The sequence below is a fragment of the Lissotriton helveticus genome, chromosome 7 (genome assembly GCF_964261635.1).
Source record: "Lissotriton helveticus chromosome 7, aLisHel1.1, whole genome shotgun sequence".
Lineage (NCBI taxonomy): Eukaryota > Metazoa > Chordata > Amphibia > Caudata > Salamandridae > Lissotriton > Lissotriton helveticus.
In genome coordinates, this window is record NC_136068.1 from 1482846100 (window position 1) to 1482862075 (window position 15976).

A 15976-nucleotide genomic window follows, 5' to 3' on the forward strand; every position below is an offset into this window, starting at 1 on the left:
GAGTCCTGTCTCCTCTGCTGACCAAGGGGTAAGCCAGGGATATTTTTGTTTTTCCTTGAATTGCCCTTGGTGTCTGATTGGAGGCGGTGTCTCTTGGGTCTCTCTGATGGCTCCTGACCCGCTGTAGCAGTCTGTCTGGCCAGGATTAGCACCCTCTATCTTTCTATCTCTTTGTGTGGTCACAGTTTTTTGCCTTCCTGTCAGATACCGCGTGTCGGTTTCTTTTTACATACGTTCCGTGGGCAGTGGTCTTGGTACAGGTTTTGTGGCTTTGTTGGGTGCCTCAGGTTTGAAGTCCTGAGAGGTATTTTTGTTAGCCTCAGGGTGTGTCCTGAGAGGTACTTTGTTAGCCTCAGGTTTGAAGTCCTGAGAGGTATTTTTGTTGAGCCTCAGGGTGGGTCCTGAGAGGTACTTTGGTAGCCTCAGGTTTGAAGTCCTGAGAGGTATTTTTGTTGAGCCTCAGGGTGGGTCCTGAGAGGTACTTTGGTAGACTCAGGTTTGAAGTCCTGAGAGGTATTTTAGTTGAGCCTCAGGGTGGGTCCTGAGAGGTACTTTGGTAGCCTCAGGTTTGAAGTCCTGAGAGGTATTTTTGTTGAGCCTCAGGGTGGGTCCTGAGAGGTACTTTGGTAGCCTCAGGTTTGATGTCCTGAGAGGTATTTTTGTTCAGCCTCAGGGTGGGTCCTGAGAGGTACTTTTTAACCTCAAGTTAGAGTCTTGGGAAGAATATATTTACGTTCTCCACCTGTACCAAATATTTTAATTAGTATTGTATTTTACTCTTGCTACACTGGTTTCCCACTCGCTTCATGAGCTCTGTACATTATTTATTATTATTTTTTTCCCATTAAGGTTCCACCTTGTGGTCTCCGTCTCTGGCCTGTGCTTTCTTTCACGGGCATTCCTCTTGTCTTTATCTCCTCTCTGCGAGGATTGGGTGTCATTATTTTAGCTTTTGTTCGACTGCTCATTCTCTCTCACCGTCGGCGGTTGTCAGCTGCTTCCTTGTCACCTCGTTCCGCGCACGCAAAGAAAGAGGAAGTCACTTGTGGTATTTTCAGATTCCCCCCTCCTTCCTCACCCGCGAGCGCTCATCAGCTCCTTCTTCACCAGCTCGGCTGCTGGAGCTGCAGGCTCTCTCTCTCCCTGTCACAGACGAGCTTCACCCTACACCTCACCCTCGTCACTGATGGCCCTGTTGACTGCTCAGCGCTCCCACAGATCTCTTCCCACTGCTCTTCCCCTGCTTTTCTCCCCTATCTCGCTGCTATACATCTCTTCTTCCCTTCCATGTACACAGCTAAGAACTGACCCCCTGCTTCCCTTGCCCTTCCCTGCCTTTCTTGACCACACCTCCCACCTCCCGGCTTTTTGCCTCTCACGGTTCCTGTGGTGCACTTTGTTTTTCAAAATTCTTTCATGGGGCTCCACCGTGTTTAGTGAGATTTAATATCTAGGTCCTGTTTACTGTACTTTCAATTTTCTTTTTTTTTTTGGGATGCATCTTTTTTTCTTTTTTGTATCTTTTTGATTTACTTTTAAATACATTGTCTTGGTTAATATTTGTTTTTGTTCTGTGTCGTCTGTCCGTTGCCTTGCTCTGTGCAATAATTGTGCTTTGGAGTTGCATCTTTGTACTTATAATAACATAGCGCCTCATGTCTAATTGCCACCTCTTTGCCCTTGTCCTGCACCACCTCCCCCCACTGCCCAGTGTCCTTCCCGCCCTACCCTTTCCCACTGCTGTCTGGGTTGTATGATGACTGCCCTCTGCCTTTCTTTATTGCAGCCCTGCTAGGTAGGTAGCTAGCATTCTAAGGACACGCACTGCCCTTGCACCTCATTTCCACTAAAATAGCGAATGGTTTTTGTCTATCATTTGCCACAGCAACTGACATCCAAAAGGGGAGACAAGTATTCAAGTATTCCTCCAAGCCCCCCTGAACGTCCTCATCACAACCTCTATATCCGTGATGTCCAACACCCCCCCCCCACGTACTTTCAATTGCTCTATCCACCTGGTGCACGACGTTCCTGCCGCGGTCCATAACACCACTTTTAACACGCTAGCTAGCATTGATATCGAGCGCCGAGATAGCCTAGCCGCCACTTGGAACCTTCTGGGGTTCATCTTCACTCCCAACACCCAGGTCCACATCTCTACACTTAACGTGACTGAAGTATTTGCCGCCACACATACATTATTCTGCCCGTCATTTTCAGACACCATTTGGCCTGGCCACTCTGACAACTCGTCTAGCTCTGACGCCCTATCCACGTCCCACTCCGCCCATTCGACCCATTCCTGTCTCTCAAAGAGCTCCTCCCCCATTGTTATCATTGACGGGGAAGATTCATCAGATTCTACCCAGTCTGTGGCTTCATCCAAAGCACTTTCATACACCCTTGAGTCCAAAAAAAGTATCTTGAAAAACAGTAAATAATTGTATTTCTGCTATACTTCTGCACCACCTACCCTACACCACCAGAAAGCCCTATGCAGGCGCTTCAGGCACTATTCAAAAAAAGAATACTAGGCATCTCAACACACAAAAAGACCGGATTGGATCAATATACATATCCGTCTATTAACCCCAGGCTGAGAAAATCACACCACATTCACTTCCTCCTGTCCACGAACCCCACTATTAAGTAAAACTATTGTTTCCCTTGCTGGTATTAATTTCGAATTTTCAGATTCCACCCCTGAAGGAATATATAGGGGACCTGAGGAATTGGATTTAAGACTAATACTCACTCTCATTGTTCTTGATGCCTTAAGAAACGAACTTATATAAGATCTGTATCCCAACTTTCCCAGAAATTAGGTGGGGTAAAAGATAGTCAGGGTGCGCCAACACTGTCTTACAGTAACACATCCTCACAGGATTACATTGTACCACAACACATATTAGTATCCCTATGAATAGGATACTGAGTCCTGCTGTATATAAAAGAACTACAGGCTTTCACATATTTTATCTAGCAACTTGAAAGTTGGGAAAGACTGACAATTCTATCAAGCTTTTAAAGGAAATACCCACTTCAAGTCTAAGATTGCCTATGCCTGTTTTGGTGGCCAGCCCCACTTCTCTGGTTGTACCCCTGCACAGGATCAAGAATTACAGGACGGTATATATCTCTGTGTCATTGAGGGTATAGGAGAGGAACTTATATCAGATCTCAACTACAGCCACTAAGAAAGAAGAGCATAGGCAGAGTGTGTTTCACAACAAAAACACCCATTAAAAAGATCTTCTTGCATTTATACATTTAACTGCCTTATTAGGGCCACACATGGGTGAATGGAATGCAACAGGAGGAAATAGCAGGCTTTTCTACCACATTGTCAATAATGCCTGTGTGGCCTCCTTCAGCCCTCTATCTAAGCATCTCTGGCTGAAGCTCTAATTGCTTCTGGTACTTTAAAAGTGTCTCTTTCTCTCTCCTCTGCATTGCTCTTGTTCTAAAACAGGGGTCTTCAACGTTTCTGTAATAAGAGCTTCTTATGTTCAATGAAAATTATCCTGAGCTACTAATATTATTAGTGGTGTAAAACATACTACTTCAGATAAGATTACATTAGTGGCTACCATAAGCAAGATTACCAAAAGTGATCATCTCACAGCATCCATCAGGGTTGTCAGCAGTAATATATAAAAAAAAAAGAAGAGGTTCAACATGGAATGATTCTAGGTAGGTAATAGAAAAAGTAGCTAAAGTTTCAATGCCCCCAGCACCAAAGAAATAATATGAGGAATAAGGCTCCCAATGCTGCATGATTTATTACTCAAAAATAAGATTTACATATATTGGCAAATTCAACAACTGTTCCTTCAAATGTCACCTTACGCGTTTTGGAAATACTCAATTTTTTATATCAAATACATGCTTTTCAACATTGATATACATACATTAATTCAACTAAGCGCACAAATAGGTTATAATTTCGTAAAATGAGCTACATACTGGAAAGCTACCAGAAGCTCAAGAGCTACTGGTTGGAGAAGCTTGTTGCAATTAGAAGACAGTGGTGGTTGACATGAGCATGTAGTGTGTTTTTCATTGTAGGTTATATTTTTTAAGTATTTCCATTGATTTAAAATATTATTCTTTGCATTTGAATGAGTTTGATTTACTCTCCAGAAATGTGCATTTAAATGCCAAGACTTTGCCAATGCTCATTATTGAATGTTGAAAAGGGTTCTTCTACCATATAAATGAGAGAGGTATTTTTCTCTATAATTTGTACATCTATTTTGTCATGAATTTGCAAAAGCACCCCCTCCAATTAAGATGCCTTGGTTCAGTGTCCCAGGACCGTGAAGTGTCAACATTTCAGTGCATTTGAATATACTTTGAAGTTGTAAATTCATGCATGGTTAAAATTTCCGCATTTGGGAATTTCTGACTAATTTCTATTGTACTTTTAAATAGTCATTCTAATATATTAAGTTGCCACGTTAGCTGGACCTGTCAGTCAGATAACGACAGTCACCATATTTCCCCAGACTGCTCTGATTGCACCCGCAGCCACAACACAGCCTACGCTGCAAAAAATACAACAACAGCTCACCATGCAATACGTCCAGCCCCAACTACAGCCAGCCGTGCAGTACATGCAGCCACAGCCCCCAGTACAATGCATACAATCACAACATGCCTACAGTAATGACCAACATTATTATAACAATAACAGAAAGAACGCCAACAGAAAATAGGGTATACAGGGAAGAGTGAATGGAATGGTACAACTGAGGTTCCAATCACAGCCAACACAGCGCACTTGTTATTATTGCTACAGAATAGGCCACATGCAAAGATAGTGCCGTACTAGACTTCGAGACAAAGGCCAGCAACTTATGAGTCCTGCCCAACAAGGACTAAGCCCCTATGAATGTGGCCCAAGTCCCACAATAGCTCCTGTGAATGCACGTTCCCATGCAACAGCAACAACAGACACCTATATACAAAATGATGCCCCAAAAAGAAAAATTACTGCAGCACCCAGGTACTAAGTACAACATAATTTATTCTTACCCGCATCCAAATTCAGTACCAGCTTAAGTAGGCAAGCAATGGTCTGAATGCAGGCACAGATCGGGGAGGGTGTCACAACAGGGAACTGACAGTTTATGTTCGCCATTACAAAATAGGGTTTTTGAAATGATGGCTCGCGTTCAAGTTGAATGATGCCACTGGCCTTAGAGCAACGTAGATGTCGGAGCAGATGATAATAAGTTAAAAGAATCTCCCCCAATTTCTTATGCAGAGAAATAGTGAGAGAATAGGGGGATAAAATAGTGGAATGGAATACACACTAGCAGGTATAGGCCCTTTGGAGCACAAGACTAGAATGTGTTTGATGTGATATTAAATATTCTGGTCAGCATAGCATACAACTAAACCACACATGTTTTTGATGTTACAATGGAACAGAAGAGTTAACAGGTTTTCTCTTGGGCTGCTGTCGGAAGTAGCCAACCACAGATTCTGGGCGTTGAGCCAGGCAGGAAATGCACTTCCTGTGAGTTTTAGGCAGTTAGAACACCGATCACAGGATCACACAAAATACCAATATATATATGTATCTAACAGAAGTAATATGAATGTATAATAATTGTTTTTATTTCTAGGTTCTTTAAAATTGTAGGAAATAACGTGTACTTATACTGTAAGGTGAATGTGCTAAAATGCTTTTTAAGCAGTACATAAGCCAGGGACTAAAATATTGATTGTGCATTGACAAAGCCAACAGGTTAACAAAATATTTTAGGCCTACTGGATTTGGCAAGGCTTGTTTCTTTTTATGTTGCAAAGAAATGGTACGTACCTGATTCAAGTAGTTTAGTGAAATGTTTTAGCATTTCGTTTTATGAGCCTGGGGCAGGTTGTGAACAGGTGTCACTGTAACAGAAATTTTCAAATATGTTTGACATTAAGACAAGCTATAGCCAACATTTTATTAATTCCTTTTTTTAGATAATGGATTTTTCTTTAAAGTATCTTATAGAAAAGGCAATATTATTCCCAGATTCTTTCCTTCATTTGGAGTTCCCTCCTTACCCCAGCTAGCCAACATACAGCATACAGCAGTGCATAGCACTACTATTGCCAAGCCGGTTGAAGTACGGTTGCAGACATCAGATTGTTATATATATATATTTCTTACCTGCTTTAAAAGTTTAAATACCCTTTCAATTATGACAGTATAGTGTTTTTTGGTGCGTATTGCGTAACATGCACTGCGAGGTTTCTTTCAAAGTCAGGTTTCCAGGAAGAGGGGCCACATCAGTTCTGGGCTTCGACATATCAATAATGGAACACAGATCTTGGCCCAAAGACTTTTTGAAAGAATAGACTACTAACCAACAGTTGTACCCATTGCCAAGAGGAAGAAGGCGGTGACAGCTTGGTCGTTTGTGGATTCAGATGTAGCCACAACACCTGCCGCGCAGAAGTGTCTCATCTGAGTTATGTATTTTGTATTATAATATTTTTGCAATACTGGCAAAAGTGGCACTAGATAGATTTAATTGGTTATATCTCATTATGTTAATAGGAAGACTTGTATTGCTTAAATTTATTTGAAGTTGCCAATAGCAACTAAGTCACATCCAATATATCTGTTAGCATATGGAGTAAATGGCCCTTGCAAGAATGCAGAGAGGTTCAACAGTCCCTCTGCCAGCACAGTTAGCACCCCAGAATAATTTTATTTGCAACATGTGTCCTCATCGCCCTCCCCTGTTGGAAGTAATAATGCAATAATAAGAAATAGTGCCAAAGCAGCTAGACAGCATCCTGCTCACGATTCTCTCCACCGCATGTGATACAGTCAGATGACAACAATAGGTAGACAGATGACTAAGGCGCACTGTTACATAACTCATACACTCCCCATGCAGGGAGAACAGATAGATTTTCTCACCTAGGCAGATACGACCACAGACTATAGAACACCTCCTGCAGGATACACAAACTAATGTCAGATTATTAAGGCCACAGTCTCTAAAGTGTTTATACATAGAACAGGAAGGGACCACCCCTCCACCTCGATGATGCATGAGGTCATCACTGACACATGCAGAATAGAAGTGAAGGCAACAAGGCTATTTTAGATGACTGTTCATGATATGGCCCATAGTGTAGTTTTTGCAGCATCAATGGGTTTATGATAGCAGGTTCTATGTCAGACTAACATTGCTCCGTCCCCCACACCCTACATTGCCCATGACAGATTAGAACGGCGTTGTTGTTATTCGCACAAAGTTACACCCATGGCAAAATTGAGTGCCCAAGGTTAGTTAAGGTATAAAGAAGAGCTATTAGGGCAACATAGGGTAGACTAGGATTATAAAATAAGATAGACAGGTTGTCTACTTAGGGCTTATAAAATAAAAATGTCCAAAAGTATGAACTGATTTCAAACTAAAAGACACCTCTTCTCTGTTTTCTAGAATGGCATGTTACCTGTGGGACGACACACAAATTGCAAACAGCACTGTTTTTTAGGACAATAAATATGGCACCTCCAGCCGAATGGACTTTTTCTGGGCCTGCAGAGAATGGCTCTATCTCCAACAGCCCTCACGAAGGAGCAGCCTGAGCACAACTAGAACATTGCACAAAGTCTCCATGATGGTTCCAGCAGCAAATATCTCCCACATCAATGCCCATCTCTGCTTCTGTTATCTGGCTCCACGGACAATGGCAGTGTGCTGAGTTCTAAGGGTGGACAGCGTTCAAAGACCCACCAAAGGAGGTTTGCCGGTTGAACAGAGTCCAGCACTTTTTCCTACACCATCATTGTGATGCTCCAGACCAAGGCAGAAGGACGCTGGCTTCAAAATACCAAGAGGAGAGTATGCCTTTGGATAAGGAGATGAACTGTACATTGCCAACAACGAAGAAAATGGCTCAAAAGACCAATGCCATCAACAATTTGAACAAGATAGAAAAGAAATGGATTGCTAGATGAGGTGCCATAGTAGATAGCCACTGATTGGTTGAACTTTGACTGCATACCTTTGTGGCTGTTCTAAAAAGTTTTTATTTTTTGCTGTTTCTTTTTTGTGTTGCATCCCGCAGATGAGTGTCATTGTGTAAAAGAAAATTTAGCACCAAGATAGTAGGGACAAACTACACTAGCATAGGGATTCACCAGTTAGCTGAGTATGAGGACAAAGATTGTGTTCATTAGGATGGGACTGGAATACAAGTAGAAATGAGCAAGCTGGCAGCACCTGGCACTAATTACGGCATACCATCAGCTCCTCCGCTCCCCCCAGGTAAAGACACCCTGAACAAGAGCCCTGCAGCAGTCCAGTATGAACGTCTGCTTAACAAATAAGGTGCAGAGTATGTTAAACTACTGGTTAGGCCATGTGAAGGAAGACCCAAGCAAGGAGAGCGACCCCAAGGCAGTTTTAAGTGTTATGTTAACGACATGCCCTGGATCCCCCCACTGGCTGAAGGGTCACCGAGATACTCAGTTAAGAGTGTGTTCATAAATAATGAACAAGAGCAGGGAGATGATGGAGGGTCAGAATCACCTTTTCTCATCTGATTACCAAAGAGAGCTTTTTTATCGACCGTGGTAGGATGAAGGTCTGATGTGGGCCCTACTTGACAAGATCTGAAAATATGCTAGAATGACCAATTTTCACCATATACTATCAGTAAATAGAAGCCCACAGATTCCTTGAACCCTCTGCACATAGGCCTAAGCCAAAGGCAAAAGACCACCATTTCATGATGTCAGTCTTTCATATTAAGCTCCACTAGACCTGATGATTTCAAAAACACGCATTTCTGTTGCACTGAAAACAACTAGGTAAATTGGGCTATCACAGAGTACCGTAATTTTCCACAGCTTCAAGAGCAACGCCCACACACATGTACACAGACCCAGCTGGTACAAGTTGGCACATCTTGGACTCTTGCTGAAATATTGTTTTGAAAGATAGCTTGCGCGAAGTAAAAGCCACAACCTCTTGCAATAATTGCACCTGTCGTAAGTTCCGCTCTCACATATATTTTTAGAGCTATGTACGTGACAAGATGTTCTTTGTTTATATCTTGTGGTCAAACATGGCCAACCAACCATGGGACACCTAACCCTTTCCGATGTCCTAGGACACATGCGGTTAAGCCACCTGCACCGAAAGTGCGTAAGCAAGTGCATCATCATAGGACCCTGGTTCCGCATTTTCAGGTATATGTAAATTGACACTTGTAAATTGATACTTGTATAGCGCACTACTCACCCGCAGGTCTTAAGGCACTTGTACTTCAAATGTGATCTTTGTCATCTCATATCATTGTTCCTTTTTCCTCAGTGAAGTGTTGCGTCGGTGGCCTGGGACCACGGCTCATGACCACAGTGGGGTGGTTTGTGGCTTGTGACCACAGCCTAAAGGGGCTTCCATTCTCCCTTTCTCAATGCTTTATTGCAGAATATGGCCAGAAAAAAAGACGGGGCTGACAGCGTAATATGAACTAGAGTTTCACATGATGACGTGTAAACTTATAAAGTGCCCAGCTCCACATTATTTTAAACAAATGCCCTCAAACCCTTTTAATCCCCGCTCCCTCGCCTTCACGTTGCATGAGCCGGTTTTCTAGGCCATTTGCTCCTTTACCCCTCTCTTCTATCCACTTTTTGGGGAGATGCTCTTGAGTAACTGAGTTACCGACTGTAATGAGGTTTGTTTACATTAATTTATTATAGTCTGTTATTTATGTTTATTACTTCATGATGGACATTCATGGAATCTTACCTTATGATTCCATGTTCTACATGTTTGTAACGTTGTAGAGAGTGCATCTTCAGATGTGATTATGTTTGAAGATGCATCTCTTGTGGTGCGGCTTTCCAGTTGAGATCACAGCTGTTGGCAGCTCATTCAGCAGTTGATCATACTGGAGACCAGCAGACTCCCGTGTTATGCTGACTTGAAGAATAAACCCTTACTTTGGAATTTATCTTGTATTTGCCTACTTCTTCAATTGGATTATAATTGGAATCGGCACACTTTACATTTGGCGTCGGGATTTCCGAAGAAAATCAGCATGTCACCAACCTCTCACCGTTTTTTAGAAAAGGAAAGATTCGTACTTTAGAGAGTTTTAAAATTGTTTCTGCTGCCCAATTTCTTTGTGCGACTTACAATTCAAAGGAATCTTCTGTTTCTTCTACGAGCAGAATATGAGCAGGATTGAGGAAGTGAGAGATTTTCAAGTATTTTCGTCATTTCTTCACTTAAAAGAGCTCTTGCGCATGTGCGCAAGAGTGAAAACATGATTAAGTCATCAGGCAACGTTGGGAGCCATATTAGGAGCATTTGTTCACATTTAAAAAAGGTTTGCTCTCCAGCTCTAATACGAATTCAGTCCACGCTCACTTCACGTTTAATCAGCGTGCACGCTTAACGATTGAATATTACAAATGGAGGTTAGTTTACACGCAGCCCTTATCCTTTACAGCGTTTATTCAGCTTTTAAATATTGAAGATGGTAACCAAAGGATTTACAAACCTGCTGTCTTTATGAACTTACTTCGATGGTATGTACTTTAAGTATTTAAATTTGAAATATTAAAAAGGGCACAAGGATTATTTCTTACAATTCAAAGGAAGATATATTTTAATGAAATTGAAATATTAAAAGGAGCACAAGGAATATTTAATTTGCGATGAAAGAAAATATACTTTGTTTAAATTACATTTTGATTTAAATATATTTTTACAACATGGCAAACAATCAACAAATAGTGTATTTGAACCATTTTTTCCCTAAAAATGGTAAACCTGTTGAACCATGGAAGTTATGGTTTCGGGGCTTTGAAAATCATTTGGTTGCCATTGGTGCAGATGAATATTCTGCGAAAAGGAAATTGGCTTTACTCTTTAGCCATCTAGGAAGTGCTGGTGGGCAAATCTTTGATAATTTGCCAACAACAATTCCTCCACCTCCACCTGGGAGAGGAGAAGGATGGAACGTTATACTGATGGCATTCAAAGACTAAACACATTTGTTTTAGAGCAACCAAATGTCATGCTTGAATTTTTTAACTTAACAAAAAGAAAACAAAATCCTGAAGAAAGTGTAGAGGATTTTATTTCAGTTCTTAGGAACATGTCTGCGGAATGTAATTTTGGAGCCTATTTAGACACGTATATTAGGGATCAATTTGTGTATGGATGTTATCATAAAAAGATACAGGAGCGTATTTTCAACTGCAGAGATCCCACTCTATCTGAAGTTATTGATATGGCAAAGAGCATTGAAAGAAGCATTATTTCGTCAAAATGTATTGTTAATGATAATGTGTCGCCTGTTAACTTGGTTCAAAATGAAATGTCTGTTAATGCTGTTTCTTTTAAAAATAGATTTAGCAAACCACAACAAAGGAAATCTAACACATTTTGTTTCAGATGTGGTTCAAGATCCCATCTCAGTCATAGCCCCATTTGCATTGCATTGGGAAAGAAATTTACAAATTGTCATAAGATAGGGCATTTTAGTACTGTTTGTAGAGCAAAACACACTGTTCATGTTAGTTCAATTGCAACACATGAATTTGCTGATCATGAGAATGATGTGTCAGCCTTTGACGTTGTTCCACTTGAATCTTCAGTACAGAATCTCAATATTAATACCATAGAATTAACCTCAGTTATTCCTGAGGAAAAGGAGATTTGGGCTTTTGATTCTTGTGAAAAATTTTCAGATCATGAACGTGCAACAGAACATACATGTATAGTTTTGATTGGTGATAATTCAGTTGATATGATGGCTGATTCAAGTGCCCCAGTCACCATCATTTCTGACAGCCTGTTTGACAATTTATGGTCCTCTTCCACTACTCTTTCTAAAGTTGACATTATTCCCAAAGCATATGGGGGAAAATACATAGATATGCTTGGTTTCTTTATGTCAAAAACATCTTGCCTTGGTAGGAACACTTATACCAAAGTTTATGTGGCAATTAAAGGAAAAAACATAGTAGGATGGAAGGACCTTGCAAAGATGTGTTTGAAACTTGTTCCTTGTTCAAAAAATCCGGTACAACTTAATGATACCGAAATTTCGTCAATAGGTGATGATAACAATTCATTTGTTGATGACATTATTAAACAATTTCCTGAAGTTTTCAATACAATGATAGGTGAAATGAAAACATTTGAACATCGAATTAAACTCAAACCAGGTGCCATTCCTGTCACGCATAAATTAAGATCTTCTCCCCTTAGTGTGAGAGATGATCTGAAGAAGTTATTGGAGAAAATGGTTTCAGAAAATATAATTGAATCTACTGATTCATCACAATCGGTTAGTCCTATTGTAATTGTACGAAAGAAAGATTCCAGTATTAGCCTCTGTGCGGATCTTCGCTCCCTCAATCAAAACATCCTCATTGATTGCCACCCCCTTCCCAAAATTCAATATCTTTTAACTGGTATTGATGGTTCAAAATGTTTCACTTTGCTTGATTTGCGCAGCGCTTATCATCAGATTCCCCTGTCTCCACAGTCTACTAGTTTGACAACCTTCATTACCCCATTTGGAGCCTATAAGTATTTAAGGTTACCATTCGGATTAGCTTCAGCACCAAGCGTATTTCAAACATTTATGGATTCTTTGCTCAAAAACATCAAATGTGTTCAGGCCTACCAAGATGATGTCTTAATTTTGTCGAATACTAAAGATGAACATGTTAAAACACTGAAGGAAGTTCTTTCATGCTTCAGAGATGTCGGAATTACTCTAGGGCAAGACAAATGCAAGTTTTTCAAGTCAGAAGTAGATTATCTAGGTCATTCCGTTTCATCAAGTAGTATTAAGCCAAAATGTTGACTCACGAAGGCCATCTCAAATGTTCAGGTACCTATAGATAAGGATGCCTTAAAATCTTTTTTGGGTATGACCAAATATTATTCCAGGTTTATTCAGGGATACTCACAAATTGTCCAGCCCTTACGTGACCTCCTAAAGAAAAATGTGAAATTTGTATGGTCTGTTGATTTGGATAATTCTTCCAAATTAATCAAGAAATCAATTCTTGATTCACCAGCTTTGTCTTCTTTTACCCCTGGTGTAAAATGTTCTATTTCTGTGGACGCAAGCCAATTGGGCTTGGGTGCTGTTTTATGCCAATGGTTTGGTGCAAATGAAAAAACTATAGGTTTTGCATCGAGATCCCTCTCTTCTGCAGAGAAGAATTATAGTACCATTGAGAGGGAGGCGCTCACATGCTCATGGGCTGTTGAAAAATTTAAGAGTTACATATGGGGTTCACATTTCATTTTGTTAAGTGATCACAAACCGCTATTACATTTGCTCAATGGCAATGGTACAGGGAAAGCTTCAGCAAGATTGGTACGCATACTTTCCAGGCTACATGAGTTCAATTTCACCTTTCGTCACATTTCAGGTGGGCTCAATGTCAGAGCAGACTGTCTCTCTAGGTTTCTCCTAAAAGAAAACTCTACTGATACAAAATTTGATGAAGTCGAGTGTGTTGTAGCTTCAATTAATGACTCCATTTCTCTCTTTCCATTTTTTACACAACATGATTGGATTAAAGCATATGAGAATGATCAAATTTTGCAAGCTGTAAAAAACATGATTATTTGTGGTTGGCCAAAAGAGCGTTCATTACCTGCTTCACTAAAATCATATGCCCAGGTCTCAGAGGATCTTTCTATTGTTAACGATGTTTTAATGCGTGGAGATCAGTGTATCCCTCTTTCTTCAATGTGCATGAAGTTGGTTGAATCTGCACATGAGGGTCATCTGGGTATAGGAGGTACCTCTAGGAAACTTAAAGAACACTTTTGGTGGCCTGCCTTAGATAAGGATGTTACACTTTGGGTAGATAAATGTGATACTTGTTTATTATCAGATAAACATTGGAGGATCAGCAAACCACCTTCATCCCGTACCTGTACCTGAAGAGGCATGGTCTAAGATTGCAGTTGATTTTGCAGGCCCATTTGAACTCCTGTCAAACAATGAACGTTATATCACCGCACTCATTGACTATCATTCAAAATGAGTTGACTTTGATTTTTGTGATTCTCCTAATTCATTTGCTGTTATTAAGTTTTTTAATAAGAGTATTTCAATCAGAAGGATTCCCAAAGGAAATAGTCACAGATAATGGGTCACATTTCTGTTCAACGACTATGCAGGATTATTTTAAAAGTCATGATATAAAACATCTCAGAGTTGCTCTTTATTCTCCATCTTCCAACGGGCTTATTGAGAGGATGAACAGATTAATAAAAGAAGGTATTCAATCAGCTTTGGTTTGCAATCTTCCTTTTGAGTTGTTTTAAAAAAAAATATGGTCATATTTAGTCACACCCCATTCTACAACAGGGATTTCTCCTTTCAGACTTCTTAAGAAGAGAAATCCGAATGGAATTATTTGCCCAAATTGGATAAAGGTTTTGAAAAAAGACAATTCATCTTGTGTAACTTGTCAATACAAACTTATTTTTAAAAAAAATGTTTTGATCAAACAGAATTTACAAAAAAAATATTTTGACACATCTTCTGCGTCAGTCATGAAAGACTTTCAAATTAGTGATTGGGTGCTGTTTAAAAATCCGAATAAAGTTAAAAAAGGCTATCAAAATGTTCATTGCCCGTTCAAGTTGTAAAAACTTCTAAAGGTTCTCTTTTTCTGGAAGAAAAAGGGTGGTGGAGTAAGAGAGCAGTTGTCAAAATTTCTAATGAACAAGCCAAAAGAATACGTATGTACAAGTCTTCTTCAGTTTGGCTATGATTGTTCACATTTTCCTTTAGGTACTGCATCTGACAACCTTTCTATCCCTGCATTATCTTCTTCGTCTTGTTCATCTACTGCTTCACAAGTTTCATCTGTGTCTCATCCGATTATTTCTTCATCAAACACAATTTGTGAATCACATAAATCTTATCGCAATTGTTCTATACCTGAAAAGTTCAAAGATTACTACATGTCTTAACTATACTTTTTATTTTGGCTTGGCAGTCAGACTTACAAACAGTGTTGGATGACGACACTTGGACATATTGCTGCACTAACACCAGGAAAATTTCACTGAATGGTCGACACAGATTGGTACACTTTAAATTCCTGAATAGGATATATTACACGCCGGCTAGGCTTTTCAGATATGGACTCCGCGCCACAGCGGACTGTGAGAGGTGTCATGCACCCGATGCTGACTTTTTACACCTAGCGTGGCTATGCCCGGGAATCAGTGACTTCTGGATCAAAATCTTTGAGGAAATCAGCGTTGTCACAGAAGTGGACATTCCCCCGGACCCTTTGATAGCATTATTGGGATACACTAAACGAGTGCTGAGAGCAATCCACAGACTAGCTGACATGGGGTTTTTAATTGCGCGCAGAGTGGTGGCATGCTGTTGGATGAGGGGACCCAAACCGACACCTCAGAGATGGGCACATGACATGTTGTACTGCTGTACGCAATCCGAGAACTATAGTGAACTCCTTCCCCCCACCAGTAGACCCAAGAACTTCTGGGGGCTATACCACACTTACCTGGCGGCGCGGGAGGGTAGCGCTGCTGCGGCGGAGTCACCGGGTATCTGAAGCTGACTGCTAGTCTGCCAGAACTGGATAATTGAGCACGATTTTGATTTCGGCGCTAGACGCTGCGAATATTGACGCTGGAGTTAACTGGCGCTTCCATGATGATGTAAAATTGCATTCATTCGTGCTTTTAACGCCGCCTGCCCTACAAAGTGGGTTGTTGGCACAAAGGCTTTGTGTAACTACCAGTAACGGTGAAGACAGGTGTCTGCTGCGAAGGGAATTTTCTTGTCAAATTGACGGGTGGGGGTGGGGGGAGTGGTATGCTAGTGATTCTGTAACTTGTAACTAAAAGTTTTATAAATAAAATAATAAAAAAATAAAAATAAAAAAAACTATACTTTTTATTTTTGGATTTTGTTTCAT